This window comes from Balaenoptera acutorostrata, chromosome 9, assembly GCF_949987535.1.
Source record: "Balaenoptera acutorostrata chromosome 9, mBalAcu1.1, whole genome shotgun sequence".
In the NCBI taxonomy this organism is placed as follows: Eukaryota; Metazoa; Chordata; class Mammalia; order Artiodactyla; family Balaenopteridae; genus Balaenoptera; species Balaenoptera acutorostrata.
The window spans coordinates 54997608-55020407 of NC_080072.1; the positions used below are offsets into that span (position 1 = coordinate 54997608).

Sequence of the window (22800 nt, forward strand, 5' to 3'; positions counted from 1 at the left end):
TTTGAAGCATCTATGAAGTCACCTTGGTGAGCACTGAAGACAAAACCACAGGAGGCCAACTCCGCCAGCCCTGAGCTTCAACCACTGACCTGGAACCTGGTTTATGAGGATGCTCTGAGTTTGTGGGGTTTCTGCCTCCTAGGAGGTCAAAAGTGGGGGCCCCCGATCCTCACACCCACACCCAGTGTGGATGGAGGCCCTGGAGCTGGCAGAACTCAGGGTGGCACCGAGGGCTGCCACCTGGCCACCTCCTCTGCCCCTGCTCTCTGCAGCCAACCCTCGGGGGTGCAGAGGACCACAGCAGGTGTTTATAGGTGCGCATCTCTAGCTCCTCCTCCCTCTGCAATAAACAGGCGGAGTCTCACCCAGTTCATTCCCCTCCACCCCTTTCCAGCTAGCACTCCCTTCGTCCCTTCCTTCTCATCCAAACTTCTGAAAGACCTGTCGACACCCACGTCCCCACTTCCTCCCTCCCACCTGTTTCTAAATCCACCGCCCTCTGCTCCCACCAAGTTCAACTATGCCCTCCACGTGAGGAAGCCGCCTGGACGGTTCAGTCCTCCCTGACACATTGGCCCTCGCCCTCCTTCTGGAAACGTCCTCCTTCCCTGGCTTCCAGGACACCAGTTGCTCCGGTTTCTCTCCTCCCCCTCCGGCTGCCCCCCTGCGCCTTAGCTGGCTTCCCTCTCTGCCCGGCCCAGCCCCTCCCTCCTGCCCTGCCCTGCACACTCTTCTAGGGCGATACCACCACTCCCGTGGCTTCAGACACCCCGTCCCTGCCTGGACCAAGCACAAGGCCCAAGTATCCAATGGCCCTCTGATCATCCCCCCCACAGGGACCTCACACCCACAGTGGCCAAATGGGAACTCGTCACATGCCCCTGAACCTGCTCCTCCCCCTTTCTCCCAACTCAAGGTGCCTCCATCCTCGCAGTCTTCCAGGCCTGGAAGACCAGACTTACCCTCCCTACCTCCCCGCTCCTCACACCCCCAAATCCCACCCGACACCAAGCCCTGCTCTGCTCTCCCCGCCCCCGTCCCCTCACCTCCCACCAAACGTCCCTCACGTCCCTCTGCTCAGGCTCCTCTTGCAGGAAGCCCTCCTTGACTCTCCTGGCAGACTCAAGCCGGCCTTCTTCTGTTTCCGTGTGCCCTGTACAGCCCTAGTTCAGCAGCCACGCTGGTGACTGGCTGCACATGTGATGGCCACAGGCTGGTTCCAGAAGTGCAGGGCCAGGGCCTGGTCTGACTCTGGGTCCCGGCACCCAGGCCAAGCTCAGCGCAGAGAGGCCCCAGGAGAGGTTTCCCAAATCTGGGAATTGTCTTTCTGCTGAATTTGCCCCATCAGTGAGGTCTGGATCTCCCCACAGCCCACAGGCCCCCTGGGGCAAGGGCTATCTCTTTGTTCTGCTAAAACACATGAGCACTTAGTCCCCTTTTAGAGGCATTCTAACCTGTCTGCCTTTACAAGATGTCGCACAGGGCCTGCAAATGCGTATATGTAGACATACAAAAATACACCAAGCGCACATTCCCAGACAGACCCAGGCAAATGCTCATGCTTACTCGGTGCAAGCACACGGGCTCATGGAGTACGTGCAGATGTGCAGACAGGCCCACACAGACACAGCTTCCTGGAAGTAGCATGCCTCCTTTGGGGCACCAGCCTCCCTGGGCATCATGGGCTCCAGGAGTCAAGGTTGGCTTGGCCAGGGCTGGATCTCATGGATGCAGTGCAAGGGTCTGGGGAATGCCGGACCCCGGAGGACCTCTATCTGCCTCAGCCCTTCCTTCCCTCTGTTTCCACAAACTCTTCCTCCAGGAAGCCCTCCCTCATCACGCCCTTCCTCTCAGCGCTAGGGGAGGAGGCTGCCCACACGGGGGATGCTCCCTGGATCCCACCCCCATCTTTCCCTTGGACCCCTTCTCATAGATTATACAAGGGAAGGGCTGCACCAGCCCAGTCACAGCTCAGAGCTTTTAGGATCAAGATCCCCTCCTTTCCCAGCCCTAGTCCTGCCCTGCCTCCAAATCACAGCTCAAATGTCCCTTCCGAGTAACCCTTGGCAATTCCCTTTCCAGGTTCGGCACCAGCATCAGAGAGCTAACAAGTCAGCACTCGTGGGTTCATCTGATCCTCAGGACGACCCTGCTGGGGTCGGTGTTCTCACGCTCCTTTTACAGATGAGAAAACTGTGGCTCAGAGAGACAAGGTGACTTTCCCAGGGCTACACAACTGCTAAGACTTTCTTTTCTTTCCTTGACATCATATTCCCAGCCATGACCTCTCTCAGGAGGGAGCAGTGGCCTTAGACGGGGGCTGGGAGCGGTGGGCGGAGGGCCTGGCGGGGAGGAGTCCTGAGCACCACCACACGTGGCTGCAGCCACACGAAGGGCCCAAGGCGGGCTCCTTAATTAACTTGCTGCGGGATGTGGAGCAAGTCGCTGGGCCTCAGTTTCCCCACCTGTGATGTGAGGGGGGCTGGATACCACGACCCTTGGGGTCAGTTCCATCTGGACCTTGCCAGGTTGCAGAGGAGGAGGGCTGTTGGAAGGGGAGACCACGAGGGGTGCAGGGGCTGTTCTCCACATGGGGTGGGGACAGAGGAGGTGGCCACTGGGTGTTCTCTGGCCCTGCCGGCTGCCCCAGGGCTGGCTGCCAAGGCAATCACCACCACCCCCAGAGGGTGGTAACCTTCTACCTCCCTCTGCAGGAGAGCTAATCAAAGCAGAGAAAAAATGGCAAAGTATCCGATATACTGGCAGGGGTGGGAAAGCAAGCCAGGGGGATGCGCGCAGCACATGCAAAGCTGAAGCAAACGCCCCAGGCGAACACCTGGGTATGAGCCCCGTCATTCCTGTCCTCTCTCCCACCCCTGCCCCAGCCCTGCTGATTCCACCTCAGAAGTGGCTCCTCCGGTAGGGCACTCCAGCCCCGCATACTTCAGCCAAGGGCTCCCTGGGACCTATAGGAGCAAACATACCCCATATACAAAGCTGTCCTCAACTAGGCCTCAATTCACCTTCCTGGCCTCCCACACAGGAGAGCCCCAGCCAACCGGAGCTAAGTCCCTGCCTCAGGGACTCCACTCTCCAGCTCCAAACCTTTACACAGTTGGTTCCCTCTGCGTGGAATGTTGACCTCCTATAGATCCCTCAGTACCCAAATGGGAAATGCTGCTGGTTAATGAACTGACTTCTATAGTGGGAATCAGGTCCTAAAGTCAGCACACCACAAGTAAATTGCATACGGTCAAAATCACCCTTGACTATATATAGCTATCATTTATTTACAATGCCTAGGCATTGTTCTAGATATTTCCTGTGTTTTGATTCATCTAACTCTTACAACTCCGGCAGATTGTATTTCCAAAGACATCTGCAGCAATATCTCCCATCCTACACGCTCTCCTTATAACTCTGTCCCTTTTGCCATGGAGAGGTGGGGTCTATGTTATCACCCCCTGCACATGAATCTGGGAAGGCTTGGGACTAATAGCTAAAGTGACACTACGAGACTTCCAAGGCCAGGTCATCAAATGTGATGCATACTGTGGGGAAGCGCAGATGAGCTCGCAGAGAGAAACAAAGCCCTGAGACCACGTGAGTAACCATGAGCCAGAACTGCTCAGCTGAGCCCATCTTAAATCCTGACCTATAGAAACCATGGGGTTAAAGTGATTGTTCTTGCATAAAGTCACTACGTTTCGGGGTGATTTGTTATGTAACAGTAGTAACCGGAACATCATTATCCCATCTTTAAAGAAGAATCTGAGGCACAGAGAGGTTAAGCAACTTGCCCAAGGTCACAGAGCTGGTAACCAGCAGAACCAGGATTTGAGCCAAGGCAGTTTAGCCCCAGAGTCCACACTATTCACTGCCATGCCATACTAAATGCCTCCAAGGTCTGACTGGTCTCCAGGCCCACAGCAGGCCTCAGGGAGTGGTTGCTGAATAAACGACCAGGGAAGGGATAAGCAAAGGAACAGCTGAATGAGTGTGAACGAAAGCAGAGTGAGCTCCCAGGTGCAAGGCAAGGACCTTAGATGAGCCCAAACCATGTAAATGAGTCTGACACGAGCCCCTTGTCACCTGGAGAAGGCGGTGATCAGAGGAGCCTGGCAGATGCCACCCACCTCTGCCTTTCACAGATAAGCCTGAGATGCTCGTCTCCCTGCTCCCTACCTCCCTCAGCCCTGCATGCTGCAGAATTATCCCCTGGAGAGCCAGTCCCTCCTAAGAACAAGGCCTGCGGATCCTGGAGCCTGCAGCGGGAAGGTTCCCAGGCTGGGAGGCTGGAGACCTTGGTCTCATCCCAGCATGGCCAAGGCCTGGCTGTGTGAACCTGGGTGAGTCCCCGACCCTCTCTGGTCCCAGGTGCTCTCCAGTGACACTGTTCTAAGACTCACCAGATGCTGAGCTGCCCTGGTGGATGGGGGTCAAGGTGAGCTTCAGTATGTGGGTCCTATAAACCCCAAAAGGGATCTGACGCTAGGAGGAAACTGGATAACAAGAATGAATCCCCCTACCGCTCACCAGGAGCTTGCCGTGTGCGGGGCATCTTTCCGTGCATCCTTGCAGCAACCTCATTAGGCACAACAGCAAGTGACAAAGGACCCAGACCTACCACTCAAGTGATGCTGGAAACCAGGATCTGACCCAGGCCCACTCAACTTCAAAACTTATGCTCTTTCCACAACAGCAAGAAACAGAAGCAACCTAAGTATCTACTGACGAACAAATGGATAAACAAAATGTGGTATATACATATGATGGAATGTTATTTGGCCTTGAAAACGAAGGAACTCTTATCAGGTGCTACAACATGATGAACCATGAGGACATGATGCCAAGTGAAATAAGCCAATCACAAAGAGACAAACACCGCATGATTCCACTTACATGAAGTATTTAGAGGAGTCAAATTCATAGAAACAGAAAGTAGAGTGGCGGTTGCCAAGGTCTGGTGGGAGGATGGGGAGTTGTTGTTTAGTGGGTACAGACCTTCAGGTGTTTGAGATGAAAATGTTCTTGAGACCTGTGGTGCAACAATGTGAATATAGTCAAGACTATCAACTATGCTCTTAAAAATGATTAAGATGGTAAATTTTAAGTTATGTGGGTTTTTTAAAAAAAAAAAAAACCACAGTTAAAAAAAGATTCCCACTCTTGGAGTAGAGAGGGAGATTAGGAGACGTTTTGTGGGGGAGAGTCCAGGCAGGCTTCACAGAAGAGGGGACATTTAAGTTGGGCAGGGTTGGCGCAAGCATAGATGAGTCTGGGGCACTACAGACAGAGGCTCGGGCCTTTGGCCCTTGCCTCCCTGCCTGCCAGGATCCAGCTGACACCATCCCCTGGCCCACCCCAGGCCCCCCAGATCTCCACACAGAAGCAGCACCCCACAGGGGAGCAAGCATCGGCCTGGATTGAAGAAGGGATTTCTTGAACACCTACTATGTGCTCTCAGGCCCACTTACTTCATGACCTTGGGCCAGTCCCTGTCCTCCTGGGGCCTCAGTCCTCCTGTCTGTACAATCAGAAGGTGACCCGGAATTCCTTCCAATTCGCACACTGGGAATAACCTCTGAGGGGGAGGGGAGGTGGGAGGCACCAGTGACCTGCCGAGAGGGGGACCAGGACACTCCTGGTCAAAAGCCCAGGAATCGGGGCTTCCCTGGTGGCGCAGTGGTTGAGAATCTGCCTGCTAATGCAGGGGACACGGGTTCGAGCCCTGGTCTGGGAAGATCCCACATGCCACGGAGCAACTGGGCCCGTGAGCCACAATTGCTGAGCCTGCGCGTCTGGAGCCTGTGCCCCGCAACGGGAGGGGCCGCGATAGAGAAAGGCCCGCGCACCGCGATGAAGAGCGGTCCCCGCACCGCGATGAAGAGTGGCCCCCGCTTGCCGCAACTGGAGAAAGCCCTCGCACGAACCGAAGACCCAATACAGACAAAAATAATAAACAAATAAATAAATAAATAAAAAAGAAAATCCTTTAAAAAAAAAAAAAAAAAAGCCCAGGAATCAGAAGCTGCAACCTCAACCCCCAGGCAGCCTCTGCTCACTTCACAGAGTGGGAATCTGAGACCCAAGGGATTTGGTTTCATTCCAACTCTACAAACAGGGGCCTGCACCTACTATGTTTGTGACAGGATCACAATCTAACCTCCAATCCAGTACCGTAGCAACACAACTGCACTGAGAGACAGCGTCCTCCGTGCCCAGGGCTCTCGCCAAGAATCCCACTCTCACCTCTCCCCTGACTCAGGAGTCCTTTGTCCCCAGAAAGAACAAGGTAGGACAGTCCTTGGTTTCAATCCCAGCTCTGCCAAGCACAAGCTGGGCCTCAGTGTCCTCGTCTGCATTTTGGGGATACGGATACCTCCCCTGTGAGAGTTAGAGGAGGCAAGGGCACAAAATGCTGAGCCCAAGGTCTGGCATGCAGTAGGTGCTTAATAAATGGCCACCATCCTTGGCTCTCTCTTTGAAGACGAAGCCATTTTCATTGATCTGTTCGTTCCTCTCAGAGGCTGGTTTGTTTGTTTGAATTCTTCCCAGAAGAGATTTTCCCCAGCACTCCTGGGGAACGCTGAGTGATGCTCTCCAGCCAGCCCCAGGAAGGAGAAGGGAGGAGCAATGAGCTTTACTTGATGGAAAAAGTCAAATCATCATCATGTGGAAACGGGAGACAAGTCCTAGGGAAGCCCGGCGGCTGTCCCAGCACCCTTCACCCACCCTCTCCCTCCACCACCCAGGAGGACCCATGGTGACCCCAGATCCTGCCTCATAAGCTCCCTGAGGCCTGGCTGGGAGGCCTGATATGATCATGTTGCTACTTAAGTGGCACAAAGCCTTCTATTCTTAGCTGAGCAGAGCCCTAGCGCCCTCCCAGCTGCCTGTCCGAGCTACCAGCCCCGGAGGTGTGGGCCTGGGGGTCAATCATGACCACAAGGAGGCGGAGGGCGGCCTTGTGACCTGACTGAAGCCTGAGGCCAGCACGACGGGGCTGCAGAGTAAGCCCCTGACCCTGGGGTGTCCAAGGGGTCTGCAGAGGGGCTACATAAGGCTGGTTGGAGATCTGGATCAGATGACTCCGAAGGTCACTTCTGATTCTCAAAGTCTTCATTTCAAAGAGCCAAGATTCCGAGGTTCCATAATCCAACGCTTCCAAGATTTGGGAAAGATTCTGTGGTTCTAAAGGATCAAGTTTCCAAGATGCCGAAGAAGATTGGAGGCTGGCTCTAGTGTGTGCACCTCCCCTTCCATTTAAGAAGCAGAGGATCCTCAGCTCCATCCTCACCCTGGGGCGCCTGGCACGAGTGACACATACAGCCCTGGTGGACTCAGCACTGAGGTCAACAATGCTCCCGGGCCGCCCAGATCTGCTGGGGGCAAGAGTTCTTGGGGAACTTCTGGGTACTGCAGGAGAAACTGGGAAAGGAGGAGGGGACAGGCTGAAGCTGCCCTGAGGCCCACCATCACCAGACAGCGCTGGGCAGGGCATCCACTCTCAGTGTCTGCCCTGTGCTAGCAGGGCCAGCATACCCCCGTCAGACAGGCTTGGAGAGGCTGGGTGACCTGTCCAAGGTCAAGGCTGGGACATGGAGGAGCCAGAGTGAGAACTCCAGGCCTGGCTGGCTTCAGAGATCATTCCTCGCCTCACACTGCTTCATGTTAGCCCACAGCTTCCTGGGATCACCTCTCCCAACATCCTCTTTTAGATGCAAAACTGAGGCCCAGAGAGAGAAAGGTCAGGTGCTCAAGGTCACAGGGAATTGGTAGCACAGCCAGGCAGAATTGTTCCCACTGACTGTCCCCCGTCCCCTGACCAGGTGCCTGTCACTGATCCTTCTCTGGATCCTTTCTGCCCACCCAGAACCAGGCTCCTGGGGCAGAGCTGTCTCCTGCTCCTTCGGTCCCCAGCACAGCAACTGCTCCACGGGGTCATCTGAGGGATGAGCTGAGACTCAGGGGATGGGGTGGTGGGTCACAGCCTCATGCCCAGGGCTGGCCAGCTGAGCACAAGGGTGACAAGGTCTGGAGAGGGCTGACCCTGACACATGTCGGGAAGTTCACAGGGGCACTTGTCAGGAATACTCAGAGGTTAATTAACCAGCTGTCCCATTAAGCAAAGCAAATGAGGCTCCACTGAGCTGGCTGTCACAGAGCCTGCTGGTCACCAGAACGGGGAACAAACAAAGCCTCGGCTTCCTGAGCCACTGGCCTGCACCCCAGGCCACCCTCCCCCAAGCACCCACTATATATCAGTAGTGCTTTTTGTTTTCCAATAGAGTTTACAGGTAATTTCTCATCCGAATCTCACAACCCTGAGAGTTCGGTGTCCTTTTATAGGAGCAAGGAGACCAGGGACTCGCCCTAGGCCACTGGCGAGCACGCAGAATCAGGACTCACACCCAGGGCTGCTGGGCTGCCTGGTCCCAGAGACGAGTTCCTGAATGCCCCGGCGAACTAGAGCCTCCTGTGCTGGGCTCATGAGTGTGAGAATGTATCTAAGCTGCACTGACCACTTCATGGAGCCTTAAGTGAAATTTCCTCTTTCCTGCTTACAGAAATCACAGGTCAAGTAATCTAAAAACCCAACTGCTTTGCTCTGGGCTGGAATTAAATCCTTTCTGCAAATAGGTGGCCTATTACATGCCCGGCACCCTAGTAGGTGTCCTACCCACTGGGTGGTTTGATTTGACCTCGCACCAACCTTGTGAACTTCAGCCTAGGCTGAGTCTCAGACTGGTCATGTCACAAATCCAAGGTTGCACAGGCACGGGGTGGAGCTGGGACAGGAATCCAGGTGTGTCAGGGCTTTTTAAGGTCGGCGAGGGGGATAGACGTTTATGTTCACTGGGCTCTTCAATAAACTGTTTAAGTTTGCGCTGCTACTCTACTAGTATCCTGCTCCTTGCCTGCCCCCTCCCTCGCCCCCAACTCCATGCCAGCGGAAGCCAAGGGAGCATCTGTGGTACCTCCGGGGCCAGCCTATCCCAGTCTGCCTCCAACCTGCAGCCCTGGTGGGGCCAGACCATCTGGGAGACACTCAGGAACAAAGGCATTGAGAGGGACCCTCAGAACTCTTGGGGAAAGGAGGCTGGGTACAGCCCAGCCCTGCACCCCATCCTGGGCAGGGTGGCTTTGACCAAACACTCTGTGTGACAGGCTGTGGGCCTCCCAGAGGGGGTACCCCAGGCCCTGCTGAAATAAAGCAGCATCCACACCAGAGATCTGAGTCGCTCCCACTGATGCCTCCTGGGAAGTGGAGGGATGGAGGGTGACAGTCTTGTTCTGCCCCCAGGGATACAGGTCAGAGTCCCCTGTATAAGACAAGCCCTGTTGGACCCAGCCTGTGAGCAGAACAGACAAGTTGGGGAGGGGGAGTTCCTGACATATGCCCCTCACCCTTCCCCAGAAGCCAGACCCAACTCTCTGCAGGCCTCCGGGGTACAGCTGGGGAGGGGTGGTGTCTGGTCCCAGGGCTCAGGAGAACGGAGGGGCAGCGCCATTTCTCCTCCAGTTGGAAGGCACACAGACACAGGAATGCAAACACGCAGGCCTGGCCTGCATGTGCAACATGTACATAATTCATGGGCTCCTATCGCTTTGGCCTGGATAAAGTGTACCCAACAGAAGTCCGCGTGGAGATTAGTGAGTGGCCACCAGGGAGCACTTCCGGGAAAGGGGTGAGTGGGTCAGAGGGCTAGAGGATTGGGGGGAGGGGGGTTGGTTTACTATATGCTTTCACAAATTTTATCTCATTGAATTGGCACAAAAGCCCAGTGTGGGAGTTAATATTGTTCCCATTTTACAGATGAGGAAACTGAGGCTCAGAGTTCAAGTAACTTACCCATTTTCACACAGAAGGAAGAAGCAGAACTTCCTACCCTACACCAAGCTGCTTCATGCACACAACCCTCAACCCCAGCCTGGCTCAACTCCCCCCACCCCCCACCCAGTCTGGGGCCTTAGAAGAGCCATCAGTGAGCACATCAGGGCACTTCATCCTGAGCTCAGCAGGCTAACTGCTGAAAGAAAGAGAGAATGAGGAGCGAATTCCTCCAGCAGAGCCAGCCTGACCTCCGCCCCAGCAAACGTCTGACCCCCAACCAGGGAGCCTCTGGCCCCTGCCCAGCTAGGGCAGCCCAGGAGACCTCGAGGCTGGGGAAGAAACAGTCTGGTCCTCCCCTGCATACATGCCAAGAATTCCTGAGAGCCCTTCAGAGCTGGAAGGGACACGCTAGGTGACCTTGCCTGACTATGAGCATGAGGAACTCAAGGTCCAGAGCAGGGAAGGACTTGTTCAAGATCCCAGAGCGGAAGAGTCCAGTCAGTCCATAAACCTACCAGGCAGCAGCCAGGTGCTGGGCACACTAGGCTGAATGGCCTGGCCCTGAAGGTGTTCCCAGTCATGCAGGCACCCACTCAGCTGGTGTTCGGACCCTCGTGAGCTGCCCCAGCCAGCTTCTCCAGCCCCATCTCCAAAGTCCCCCCTTTCCTCCCTCTTGCCCCCATCACCCCAGGTTCCTCACAGTGCCCTGAAGGTGCAACCCACCTGTTGACACCTTTGTACATTTGCTCCAGGCTGCTGCTTTTCCAAGAGTGTCCTCCCTGGCTGGCCAGAGCCTGCCCAGCCCTCCAACCCACAGGTAACCTCTGTTCTTCTGTGTAGAGCCTCACCCCAGCTCCCTCACCCCCCAGCTCAGGCTGATGGAGCCGGAAGTGCTCCCTCCCCCCGCTTCCCTCCCTCCCTCCTCCCTCTTTCCCTTCCTCCCTCTTCTGAGCTTCCCCACACTCCTGACAATATCTGCACTCCCTGCCCAGGGTAACTGTTCCTGGAACAATCTCCCTTACACCCCTCAGGACTCGGGACTAAAGAGCCACTGAATCAAGTAACTGTGTCACCCACCCACCTGCCATGAAGACCCAGAACAATGAAAAAAAATCACTTCTTCCTTTTAAGGCTAGCATTTGTCTTTCTTTAAAAACCCTTAGTGTGCACGGGGAAATGAAATGGAAGGTTCTTAGTCAGACGCGTCTTGGCATTTCCAAACGCTGGCTCTGTGCCTGGCACACAGTAGATGTCTGAGATATGTGCGTTTGGTGGGTGAAAGAATCAAAATATCTCCACTTTCCACTTCCCCTTGCTGCCTGAAACTCCACCATTATTACCAATTCTTTCCTGGGGCAAAATGGTGCTCCCTGGGATCCTCTCTCAAAAGGCAAGCTGCCCTGGGCAAGAAACAAGCTCTAGCTGGAGGCTTCTGTGCAAAATGGGAAAGTGAGGGTTCGCTGATCAGCTCTGCCCAGTGTCTTCTCTAGGCTATCCGCCCCAGACCCTGCTCTGTGACAAAGGAGCTGCATGTTCAGACAAGCTTGGGAAAGGCTGGTGGCACCCGTGCCACCTGTCGGGGATCCCTCATTCATATCAACACATTAAAGGGAGAAGACCCATTCTGACTTATGTGACCTCGCATTTCCCAAATCTGTATGCGTCCTGGGACCCCTAACCATCCCAGGGAACTAGGGCTCCCCAGAGCCCTAGTCCGGAGAGTGGGGACTAGATGGTGTGCCCACGTCCGCCGCAGGACAAGTATGCGCACTAAAGGGTGTTTGAAGCAAGCCCATACTCCCCCGCGCTGACCATTCCAGAGGCAGAAGATCCCACCCAAGCCACCAACAACACTCCTTTGTGACAGAAGCAGTAAATGAACGAGGCATCACGTGGCTTGCAAACGGAGCCCAGAGGAGGGAAGAGGTAACAGGCCAGCCTGGAGACCTGAGTTCCCATTGCAATTCTGTGTTCACTGCTGGCCACTGGGCAAGGGACCTTCTCCTGCTGAGCTCTGCTTTCATTGTCTGCAAAACAGGGATAATGCTGTTCTCAGGGCTGTTGTGAAAATGCAGTGTGGTACTGCAGGCAGAGGTAGATTATAAACTGTAAAGTCCTGTACTGGCCTTTGCTATGTACATCATGATTTCCCCGCATGTGCTGCCAGGAGGGTGTGGTCACGTCTTGATTGATCACAAGCCACTGCAGAGGTCCTCAATCAGGATGGATGGATGGATGGATGGATGGATAGATGGAATCCCTAGCAAGACCCAGGGTCAACAATGGCTGGTTGAATAGTTATGAATGAATGAATCAATGAACCAATTCTAATAAGCTCCATTGTCCCATTTCTCAGTCCCCAGCTGGTAGAAGCAGCAAATTAGGAAACACACACAAGAGCAAGAGGGGAGGAAAAAGAGGTGCCGGGCTGCTGGAGGCAGGTCTGTGGGCAGCAGAATGAAGGTGCAGGGGGAGAAGAGTCAGGAACCTACAAAGGCAGAAGCTGCTGCTGAACAGGCGAGCAGCCCAGGGCCACGGGGTGCAGGGACCAGCTGGTCTCGGCTCTCCCAGCAGCTCAGTCAGTGTTCACAGGGCCCATCCCGGGACTTTAACCATGTGGGCCTCGTGCAGGGAAAGGAAGCGATCACTCCTTTTCACAAAGGTTTCCAACCAAAACTATTAAAGGGTTGTTTTTAAAGGGAACAGGGAGCAAGAGGAAGCCTCAGGGACACAAGCCTTAGCTGCCTGAAAAAATACTTCTTACATTTTTATACCTACTCATCAACATATTCAGGCACAGGACAAACATTTTTAAAGTACCTACTCTGTGCCAGGCAAGTGCTGTTAGGCACTGGGGGGAGGGGACACAAGGCCTCCTCAGTGTCACACATTAAAGACCTGGATAGATCAATGAGGTGTTGGGTCACTTGAGGACAGAGAAGGAGGTGTTGGAGAAAAAAGGCCACAGACAGGAAGTCTGGAGGATGAAGCTAAATCACCACGTGACCTCAGGCAAGTCACCTCCCCCCTCTGAGCTTCTACATTCCCATCCATAAAGTGGGGTGGATGATAAAAAATAAAAATAAAAAAATCACAAAAACTACTACATTGCACCAGGCACTGGACCAGTGGTTACAGACCTTATCTAATGTGCACAACCAGCGAGACAGCTAACTATTTGTTGCAGGGAACGATCGTCCCTTTCACAGATAAGCAAACTGAGGCTCAGCTGGTTACTCACCTGCCTGAAGGCAGAGAGTTGATGGGAGCTGGAATTTAAACCTAGGTTTGTCTGACTCCAAAGCTCACCCTCTCCGGCCCTCCCAAACAAGTCCCACACCGCCTCTCACAGATTGCCGGGAGGATTCGGTGACATCATGAATATCAAAGTGCTTTATAAAAGGTAAACTATCATGTGTCCAGAGCCAACAAGAAATCAGTCTTGATCCTCCACAAAAGCAAACACTAAAGTTCACAGGGGCATTCAGAACTGGCCGCAGCCCAGAACTCCTGGGTTCCTGATCCCTGCACCTCCTTGGCCAACTTCTTCCAGGGAAAGGGCAGTCCCAGGAGCCCCAGCTAAGCCCCCGCAGCCCATGGGGCCCCCTCCTAGACCAGAAACGGCCTCACTCCTGACCACCTTGTGTTCCACCCTGCTGAGGACCCGGAGGGCATGGCTGGGCCCGGGGGCCCTGGGGGCTGTGCAGAATGAAGAGCCCCAGGCTCCTTCGCCCTACTGACATGCCGGTTGCCTCATCCCTCTGAGCCTTGGGATTCCCACCCACAAAGTGGGGGATTAAAGGAGACTTCACATGGGAAAGGATCTACTCCAAGGAGGGACTCAACAAACATGACTGACCTTTGGTTGGATGAGTTTAACTGGGTGAGCCGGAGGAAATCCAGGCTCTCAAAATCCCTGGCTGGGGCTTCCCTGGTGGCGCAGTGGTTGAGAATCTGCCTGCCAATGCAGGGGACACGGGTTCGAGCCCTGGTCTGGGAAGGTCCCAAATGCCGCGGAGCAACTGGGCCCGTGAGCCACAACTACTGAGCCTGGGCATCTGGAGCCTGTGCTCCGCAACAAGAGAGGCCGCGATAGTGAGAGGCCTGCGCACCGCGATGAAGAGTGGTCCCAGCTTGCCACAACTAGAGAAAGCCCTCGCACAGAAACGAAGACCCAACACAGCCAAAAATTAATTAATTAATTAATTAATTAAAAATTAAAAAAAAAAATCCCTGGCTGAGGAGGCAGGCGCTACCCCACCCACCAGGAATCCCCCATCTATCTAAACTTAAACTCACCACCTGCCCTTGGGAGCCCTGGCCTGAGAGGTGGACTCAGCTCCTACCATTGCTGGCACCAGAAGGACCCTAATCTGCTGGCTTCCCAGGGTGGCTGGGGCCCAGGTAAGTGAGATGGAGGAAAAGGGGCTTCAGACGAACTGCACTCATCTTTACTGGAAACACCTGGGCCCCAGGGGACAGACATCCTCACAGGCCTACTGTGGCCTAGAGAGGTTGCTAACTGGCTTCAGGCCACACAGCAAGTCAGCAGTCAAGTGGGTGCTGGGACCCAGGCCTTCTAGGCCTAGCGCAGGGCTCTCTCCACTGCCCCAGGGTCCCAGTTTTGGAGCATGGATAAGACTCAGAGAGGAAGAACAGTGAAAACAGTCAAGATGAGGCACCCACCCCCACGTCATGCTGGTCAGGAGGCCTTGGCCATTGACAGCGGGGCCCCCAAGACACAAGTTGAAAACCAACACTCAGTTGCTCTGTTGTTGCCTGCCTCGCTCACTGCAGGTACTGATGGGGCACATTTGTATAGAGAAATGGCTCAGTGTGCTTCTGCAGAGTCCTCAACAAGAGGAAGGAGGTTCCAATTGCAGCATAGTGGATTTAAATTAGACACAAGAAAGAACTTCCTTAGGCGGCATTAGAAATGAACGGTGCACAGACAAAGGGAGCAGGATGAAGGTGGTTATGGAGTCGCTTGTGAAATACAAGATGCTATCTCATCCATTATGTCCTTTTAGCTTCAAAACAGACCTGGAAGGTAAGTGTGGCTGTCCTTATTTTCTAGGTGGGCAACTGAGGCTCAGAAAGTTTAAGTGACTTGCGCAGTGTCTTCAAAGCTCTGCTGTAAAGAGGTAGAGCTGGGCTTTAAAGCCAGGACTGACTCGGAAGCCCACACACCTCCCTTCTCAGGAAGGCCTCCGAGATCAAAGCGCTACCACACCCACCATGGGCATCTCACCGCTCCTCCTCAGACACCCAGGGCTGAGCTGTCGGAGATGCCACGAGCATTCCCGCCAGGGAGAAGAGGGAGTGCTCAGTGGTGGCCAGCTATAAGGAAAGGGCTCTGCGTGCCACGCCTGCCCTGCTGCCCCCAAGACGCCACGCCCCAGGGGCCTCACCGATGCTTTCCATGCGATGTGGCCTGACATCTTCTGTCTGACTGTGCACCTGAGCTCACCCGACACCAGCCTCCCCGTAGCCTTTGCCCCACTCCGGAGATAAGGCTATCCCCAGCAAGGCCACCCTGGAAGCTACCTGCACCTGATTTGCGGGAGGAGGCATGGGCCAAGGAGGGCCCCTGGGGTCCCTGCCTGCTCTGCAGCAACAGGGTGGAGGGGAGGTCTGGCTCCTCCAGCCACGCTCAGCGCTTTGTGAGTCACCGTCCCGGCCCTGGAGGGCTTAGTCCTGTTCCACTGCTGGGGAAACGGAGGGTCAGAGCAGCCAAGCCACTTGCCCACAGTCAAAGAATAAGAAATAATTCAATAAGAAACCGAGCCAGGATTCAAACCCACATCTGCCTGATTCCAGAGTCCAAGTGTTTCGCCAGCACATCACTCTACCTTTGAGTGCAGCTGCTGCTCGGCTTGCTGCGGCCCCTAGGGCCACACCTCCATGCTTTATACTCACCCTTTCCCCATCCTAGGATGCCTTTCCCATCCAATCTGAGCCAGTAGAGTTCCCAGCCTACCTTCAAGACTCATTTCAAATGCCCCCTTCTCCATGAAGCCCCCCCTGATTTCTCTCATTCTCATCTGACCTCCTCTGTTTTCGTTTGTCTCCTGCTCGGAGCTGCCTGGCCTGCCCTGTGAGGAAGAGACCTGGCCTGTGCCCCAGCCACTCCCTGCCCGCCCCCCCGGCCTCAGGGCTCCTCCAGGGCAGCGACACCCGAGTCCTCTTCTCCCCAGCTCCTGGCACAGACTGGGCAGCAGAACTTGGGGACATCTTGTCCAACTGCTTTCTTTCACAGATGGGGACACTGAAGCTTGACAGAATGCGAGGCCACTTCTCACAGGACATGGTTTGCGGGAGAGGACTGGGGGGAGGGGTGGATGGCTGACAGCTGAGTGTCCATAATGGGGCCAGGCGGTGGGGACTGTCACAGCCTCATCACTGGGGCAGAGTCTAGACTGAAGGCGGTGACGGTGCCCATCCTCTCATCAAAGGTCTGGCCACACCGTGGGTTCTGGGCTCCCACTGTATTATTTGCGACCATGGTAAAGGCTGTCATTTACCAGGCACTTCCTGCTCGCCAGGCACCGTCCTAAGCACTTTCCGTTCATTCATTCATCAGTCTTCACAACACCCCTATGAGGTACTCTCTGTTATTCCCATTCCAAAGATGAGGAAACCCAGGCACAGAGAGATTAAGGGCCACATTGTTTAGTTCTCCAGCCATATTATGGCAGAATCAGGATTTCAGGAAAAAAGTCTGGTTTCAGAGCCTGTGTTCTAACTGCTACTCCATGCTTCCAGACAAAGAGGGACAGAGACACAGGCTGGAAAAAACTCACAGCCAGGTCCTCTGAGGACCAGCGACGGCAGAGCTGGGCCAAGTGGTGGGCGTCGTGGCCAGGGGCCTGGGCACCAATCTCAAAGGGGTGCTAAGGCACCTCTGGTGAGGCAGAAACAGAAAGATGGGTGCCCCCAGAACTCCTCTCCCTGAGAGGATGTGGCAGTTGGGATGCTTTGGTTCATCTCTGGGGTGAGGGCTGAGACCCCCTTTACAAGGGATAAGCTCAAGTACCAACAGATGAGCCTTAAACTGCATCCCAAGGAGGGTGAGTCCAGCGGACCTCATGGCTTTTGACTGACTGAGGAAAGCCAAATGGAAATTTGCCTCTCTGGGCCCAGTCCTCTCTACGTGGGGCCCCAGAGGCTGATCTCAACGGACTGCCTTGGGTTAATGTGTCGTTGGCTTTCAGAAGGTTCACCCAGAGGGAAGCCCCAGTGGGAGACTGGAGGAAGGAAGAAAGAGAGTGGAGGTTTTATTCCCCTGCCAGGTCTCCTGGGTTAACAGGGTCCCTTGGTCGCAGCCTCTGTCCACACAGCTGACACCTTCCTCCAGGGCAACTGCAGCCCTGGGCGGTAACTGCCCCCAGGTGCTGCACTCCCTTTGTTGGTTTGCTCCACCCCGCTGTCGGAGCAGCTCACCCTGGGCTGATATACCCTCTCTGGTGGGGCCAGAGCAGAGGAGACCAGGTACTATCGCCAGTGGCCCCTTTCTACAGTCTCCTTCTCACCCTCAGAGCCTCCTCTAAATGTGCATGGAACAAATGATCACAGAATCGCGGTTTGCAGGGGTGCCTGTTACTAAGCGTGCAGGCCTCCACTGTCTCAGCCTGGCCTGGCCCAGCAGGCCATGAAGGGAGGGGCAGGAGGCAGAGTTCAGTGAGGACAGCCACGGCCAGTGTGCGCACTCACTGTATGGTAGGCACTGTGCACTACACACCAAGCACTTCATTCACTTCTTAAAACCCCCCCAAGGGGGACTTCCCCGCTGGTGCAGGGGTTAAGAATCCGCCTGCCAATGCAGGGGACACGGGTTCGAGCCCTGGTCCGGGAGGATCCCACATGCCGCGGAGCAACTAAGCCGGTGTGCCACAACTACTGAGCCTGCGCTCTAGATCCCGCGAGCCACAACTACTGAGCCCGTGCACCACAACTACTAAAGCCCGCGTGCCTAGAGCCCGCGCTCCACAACAAGGGAAGCCACCTCAATGAGAAGCCCATGCAGCGCAACGAAGAGTAGCCCCCACTCATCGCAACTAGAGAAAGCCCCTGTGCAGCAACGAAGACCCAACGCAGCCAAAAAATAATAATTAAATAAAATAAATTAAAAAAAAAAAAAAAAAACCCAAGGAGGCCAAGGAGGTATGCCCTATTTGTGCATTTTACAGAAGAGGAAAGGGGCGCTCCAAAAGCTGAAATGACTTTCCCAGGGTCATATTTCCAGTAAGTGACAAAGCCAGGACTCAAATTCAACTTTCTCTGCCTCCAAAACCCATCCTGGTAGCTACCTTGAAATAATTTTATTGGATTGGCTTTCAACAGAGGCAGCTGACTTAAATGGGGTCAATTATTGGTGAGGGCCACACAGAGGTCTCCAGTGTCTCCCCAGTACCCTCCCCCAAGATGAAAAAAAACCTCTGGCGTTCTTCAGTTCTCCCAGGTGGGATGGGGGCCCCAAGTGGGTGGCGCAATTGGGTGTCTGGGTTGGAAAAACAAGCAGATCCAGACAAGGCTTCATTGTTAAGGAGAGCCTGACTCTTTGGCCATTTAAACAAAACCAAGCAAGACAAAATGCTTGCTGCCTTACCTCTTAGAGAGAAGGGGGATGGGAAGGGCCCCAAGACTGGGTGTTGATCCTTCCCCCGCCAGCCTCAGGTGGTTGGGGCACTAGAGAGAGCACTGCAGGGGGGTCCAGGGTCTGAGTCCAGCAGGCTCTGCCACTGTCTGTGACCTTCTACTGCGCACTGCCGACGTGTCCGGCACTGCACCGGTGCTTTCTGCGCACGGCCCCATTTGGTCTCTATGAGAGATTATTGTTATTTCAGAGAGAGATTACTGTTATTCCCGTTTTCAGACAAGGACACCGAGGCTCAGAGAAGACACCCAAGCAGGGAGCAGAGGGGTGCTGGAACCCAGGTTTATCGGATTGCAAAGTCTTTCCACTTCACTGTTTCTCCAGGGAGAGCAATACCGCAGAGGAGGGAGCAGCCTGGAAGCAATGAGCTCCCTGTCCTGGGGATGTGCAGTTATAGTCTGGGGATGCTGTAGGAGGCATGCTGCAGGAGGTGGCCAGGTGGTTCTCAATCTTGGCTGTGCTTTGACATCACCTGCAAAGCTTTAAAAACTACTGATGCCTGGGTCTTGCCCAAACTTTTAAAAGTTCCCTAGATGATTCTAATGTGTGCAGCAAATTTGAGAGCCGTGGGCCCAGATGCCCACTACAACCTCTCCCACCCTACACCTCTTGAAGGAAAGAAGGGCTTTGTTACTCTGACCCATTTACGAGAGGGGCAAAAAACAGGTAAAACGTAAGGGCCGAGGTCGTGTTCTCGGGGCCCCACCACCAGCCACGAGTGTAGGCAACATGAGGGGACCCTGACTTCAGAGGTGAACTCCTTTAAGATACTTGGGGGTCCTGGCTCCCTTGTCAGTGGAAGAAAACTTTCCCTTTGAGCCTCCTGGGTGGGAGGGTGAGGCGAATTCTTCATGGCCTTTTTATTTTTTCTTTAGTAGAGTTCACTCATTCAAAAGCTAAACAGCTGTAGGATTAATGCTGGAAGACCACCTCCGCCGGTGGGCGTGTTTGGGAGCAAGAAGATAAAAGAACTCTGAGTGAGGCCTGTTTATTCTTTTCTGTAGGAGATTTGGTTCTAGGCCTGGGAAGAGCTGGGACTCTCAGACCTCGGCCCACACTTCCTCCCACCTGCCTTCCTTGTGCCCTCCAGCAGAATATCACAGATGGCAAGACAGCGTGGGGTGGTGGGAAGAGGGAGGCCTGTGGAGTCCAGCAGACCTGGGGTCTGCCCAGACGCTCCTCTTAGCTGGCCACCCTGGACAGGAGCCACTCCTCTCTGACCTTATGCCTCGTGCTGACCTCACAGCGGTGCCCGGGTGCGTGTGCGCACATGCGTGTTAAATGATACTTTCCAACTTAGCGCCAGGAGCACCACCTCCAGGAAGCCTTTCCTGACTCCCTCCCCGCCCAGCACTGGACAAACCCAGCCCCTGGCCTTCTCTGCCACATTCTGTCACATTCAGTGTCGTCACTACTTCTGCGTTCTCCCCTCCTGATGAGGTCGCTCGTTCATTCATTACACAGAGCAGCTGCCCTGTGCCTGGGATTCATTCCATATGCCCTTCCCGAGCACCTGTTCTTTCAGACTCTGCTAGGAGATACAGGCAACAACAGCTAATATGCATTGAGTGCTTATTATGCGCTGGGTATTTTTCTGAGTGTTTTACATGTATAATGAATTTAATCCTCACCACAACTATAACTGTCCCCATTTTACAGATGGGGAAACTGAGGCCCAGAGAGGTTAAATCACTTGCCCAAGTCACATGGCTAGTAAGTGTGCACTCGGGCTGTGATCTGAGCATTGCCCTCTACCACCATCTACAGACGTCGATGGGACCGGCCCCCGCCTTGGGAGCTCTCTTCACAATTTGGAAGTTTTGTATCTGTGTTTACTTGTTGAATGTCTATTTCCCCTGCAGACCAAAATCTCCCATCATGTTACGTTTTGTAATACGTCATCATGTGTGTATGCAGGGGGAGAGGGAGACCAAATGAACACTGCTTCCCTTGAAGCAATCTTCAAGCAAATCACAGCATCTGCTACCTGGACCCCAGACGGCTCCTCCCAACTGGGTCATTCCTGACGCTAAGGCCTGAGAAGAACCAGGCCCCTGGACATCCCGGTCCTGCTCCCTGCCTTGAACTTAGCTTGGGGCCTGCTCACTGGGAAGGTGGTGGGAATGGCAGCTCTCCCAACCCCGTCTGACAGAGTCCTCCCCAGGCGGCGAAGTGTCCTCCTCCGGGAAGCCCTCCTTGCTGCCTGGCACATCCTCCCTCCCGGCCTCACTGGATGGGCTCTTCCATCAGCTTCTTACTGAGTCACTTGATCACGAAGCTACTGAAGGGACCGGCAAGGGGACTCACGCTGACAGAGTACCTGCCTATGTGTCAGGCCTGGCACCTGCCGCCCGTTGTCTCATTTAACCTTCACAACACTGTGGTTGCCAGTGCCACTTTATAGAGAAGGAGGCAGAGGTACAAGGGTTGAGCGACTTGCCCAAGGGGCAGCTCGCATTGCCTCTCCTGGGTAGGGGTGGGGGCAGCCACTTTGTGCCAGGCACCCTGCTAGGCACTCTGTGGGGCGGAGGGGAGAATTGGGGTGGCAGAGAATCTATTTCTGACTGGCTGGCAAAGGAAGCACATCTACACAAGTCCAACCCACAGACCACAGTAGGCGAGTGAGGGCTGTGGATCTGTAGGGGAGGAGTCCTGGAAGCTTCTGGAAGGAGGCATCTTCAGGCCTGGCTAGATTCCTCACTGCTGCACTCCCATGACCGCCACAGGAAGAAGGGCAAGCCTTGGCCTACAAAGCTCTGGTGCCCTGCGGGTACTGCCCTGGAGGCTGCAAAGGGAGGAGAAGCAGCTGCCCAGCCAGCTGCCCTGCCAATGACCCCACTGTGGCCAGGTCCAGCCTGCCTCCAGCCCTGCCAACCTGGCCTGGCCCAGCCGGCTCCCAATCACAGGGTCTTCTCTGCCCAGCTAATGACCATGCTGCCAGCAGCCCTGGCCGCCACCCTCCTTCGGGGGAGGCAGCAGCTAACTACAGAGCCTGCTGGCCCAGACAGTGGCCGGGCCAAAAATCACAGCTGCCCGTCACACCACATCCTCTGGCCCTGAGGCTGTGGTCTCTTCCCCTACCTTCCAGGGTCACGAAGGACACTGCAGAAGGCTGGAGCTCTGGAAGCTCAGACACCATCCCCCTCACCACAGACCCGGGGAAACAGGACCACAGCATGGGTCTGATTCACCCCAAGTCACACAGCCAGCCAGTGCAGAGCCCAAGGCCCCCTTCTCAACCCAGCACTGCCCTTCCCTAGCCCTGAGAAGAAGGCTCATTTCCAGGCTTTTTACCTGCGCAGCATGCTCTCGAGGTACGTGGGTAGAGTTGAAGAGGTGGGACATCTAAGAGCTATTGAGCTGTCTGTTCAGTCACAGATAAGAGCACACTCTTGACTCCTCACTCCCCACTGTCTAGCTGTGTGACCTTGGGCAAGACAATGTACCTTTCTGAGCCCCGTCTTCCAGGGCGTAACAGTAGCTACCACCCAGAGTTGTGAATGAGAGGATCTGTAAAACACTTAACACAGTGTCTGGCTCAGAATAAGTTCTCAAGAGCATTAGCAATTGCTCATATCACCGTCACAATATTATTAAATGAGCATGTAGGGGCTTCCCTGGTGGCGTAGTGATTAAGAATCCGCCTGCCAATGCCGGGGAAACAGGTTCAAGCCCTCGTCCGGGAAGATCCCACATGCCACGGAGCAACTAAACCCGTGCGCCTCAACTACTGGGCCTGCGCTCTAGAGCCTGTGAGCCACACTACTGAGCCCGCGTGCCACAACTACTGAAGCCTGTGCACCTAGAGCCTGAGCTCCGCAACAAGAGAAGCCACCGCAATGAGAAGCCCCGCAACAAAGAGTAGCCCCTGCTCGCTGCAACTAGAGAAAGCCCGCGTGCGGCAACGAAGACCCAACGCAGCCAAAATGAATAAATAAATTTATAAAAAATAAAAAAATAAATGAGCATGTAGATGCATTTTACAAACTGTAAAATGTGATGCAATGGTAGGTATTGTTTATCACTAGTACTGTGAAGTGTTAAAGATTCAGAGGGGGTGTGACCAGAGGGTTGGGTAATCCAGGAATGTTTCTGGGGGGATTTATGACCTGAATTGGGCCTTGACTGATGTGGAAGTGTGGAAGTGAGCAGAGCCGAGGATGGTATGGATGACCGGAGGAACCCCATAAACAAAGGGGCCACACATGATGTGTTTAGGAGACAGTGGTGAGCAATGACCAGGGGTCCATACAGTGGCTGCAGTGGGCAAGGCCTTAAATGCACAACAAAGAGGCCTGGTCTCCAT

At 54.6% G+C, this 22800-nt stretch overlaps 1 protein-coding gene across 7 annotated transcripts in view; it reads right to left on the reverse strand.

Annotated features, from left to right (window-relative positions):
- The window catches only part of GDPD5 (glycerophosphodiester phosphodiesterase domain containing 5), a 90684-nt gene that overhangs the window by 63798 nt on the left and 4086 nt on the right, over positions 1-22800 (reverse strand). Inside the window, exon 2 of one of the 7 annotated variants that reach the window (XM_057552480.1) lies at positions 4903-5038. The exons of 5 other annotated variants lie outside the window; for them this stretch is intronic. The gene's annotated coding sequence lies outside the window, so the exon portion shown is untranslated. Of the gene's footprint in view, positions 1-4902; positions 5039-18446; positions 18660-22800 lie in introns of all 7 variants that reach the window. One more of the 7 variants, XM_057552481.1, reaches the window with a different exon arrangement.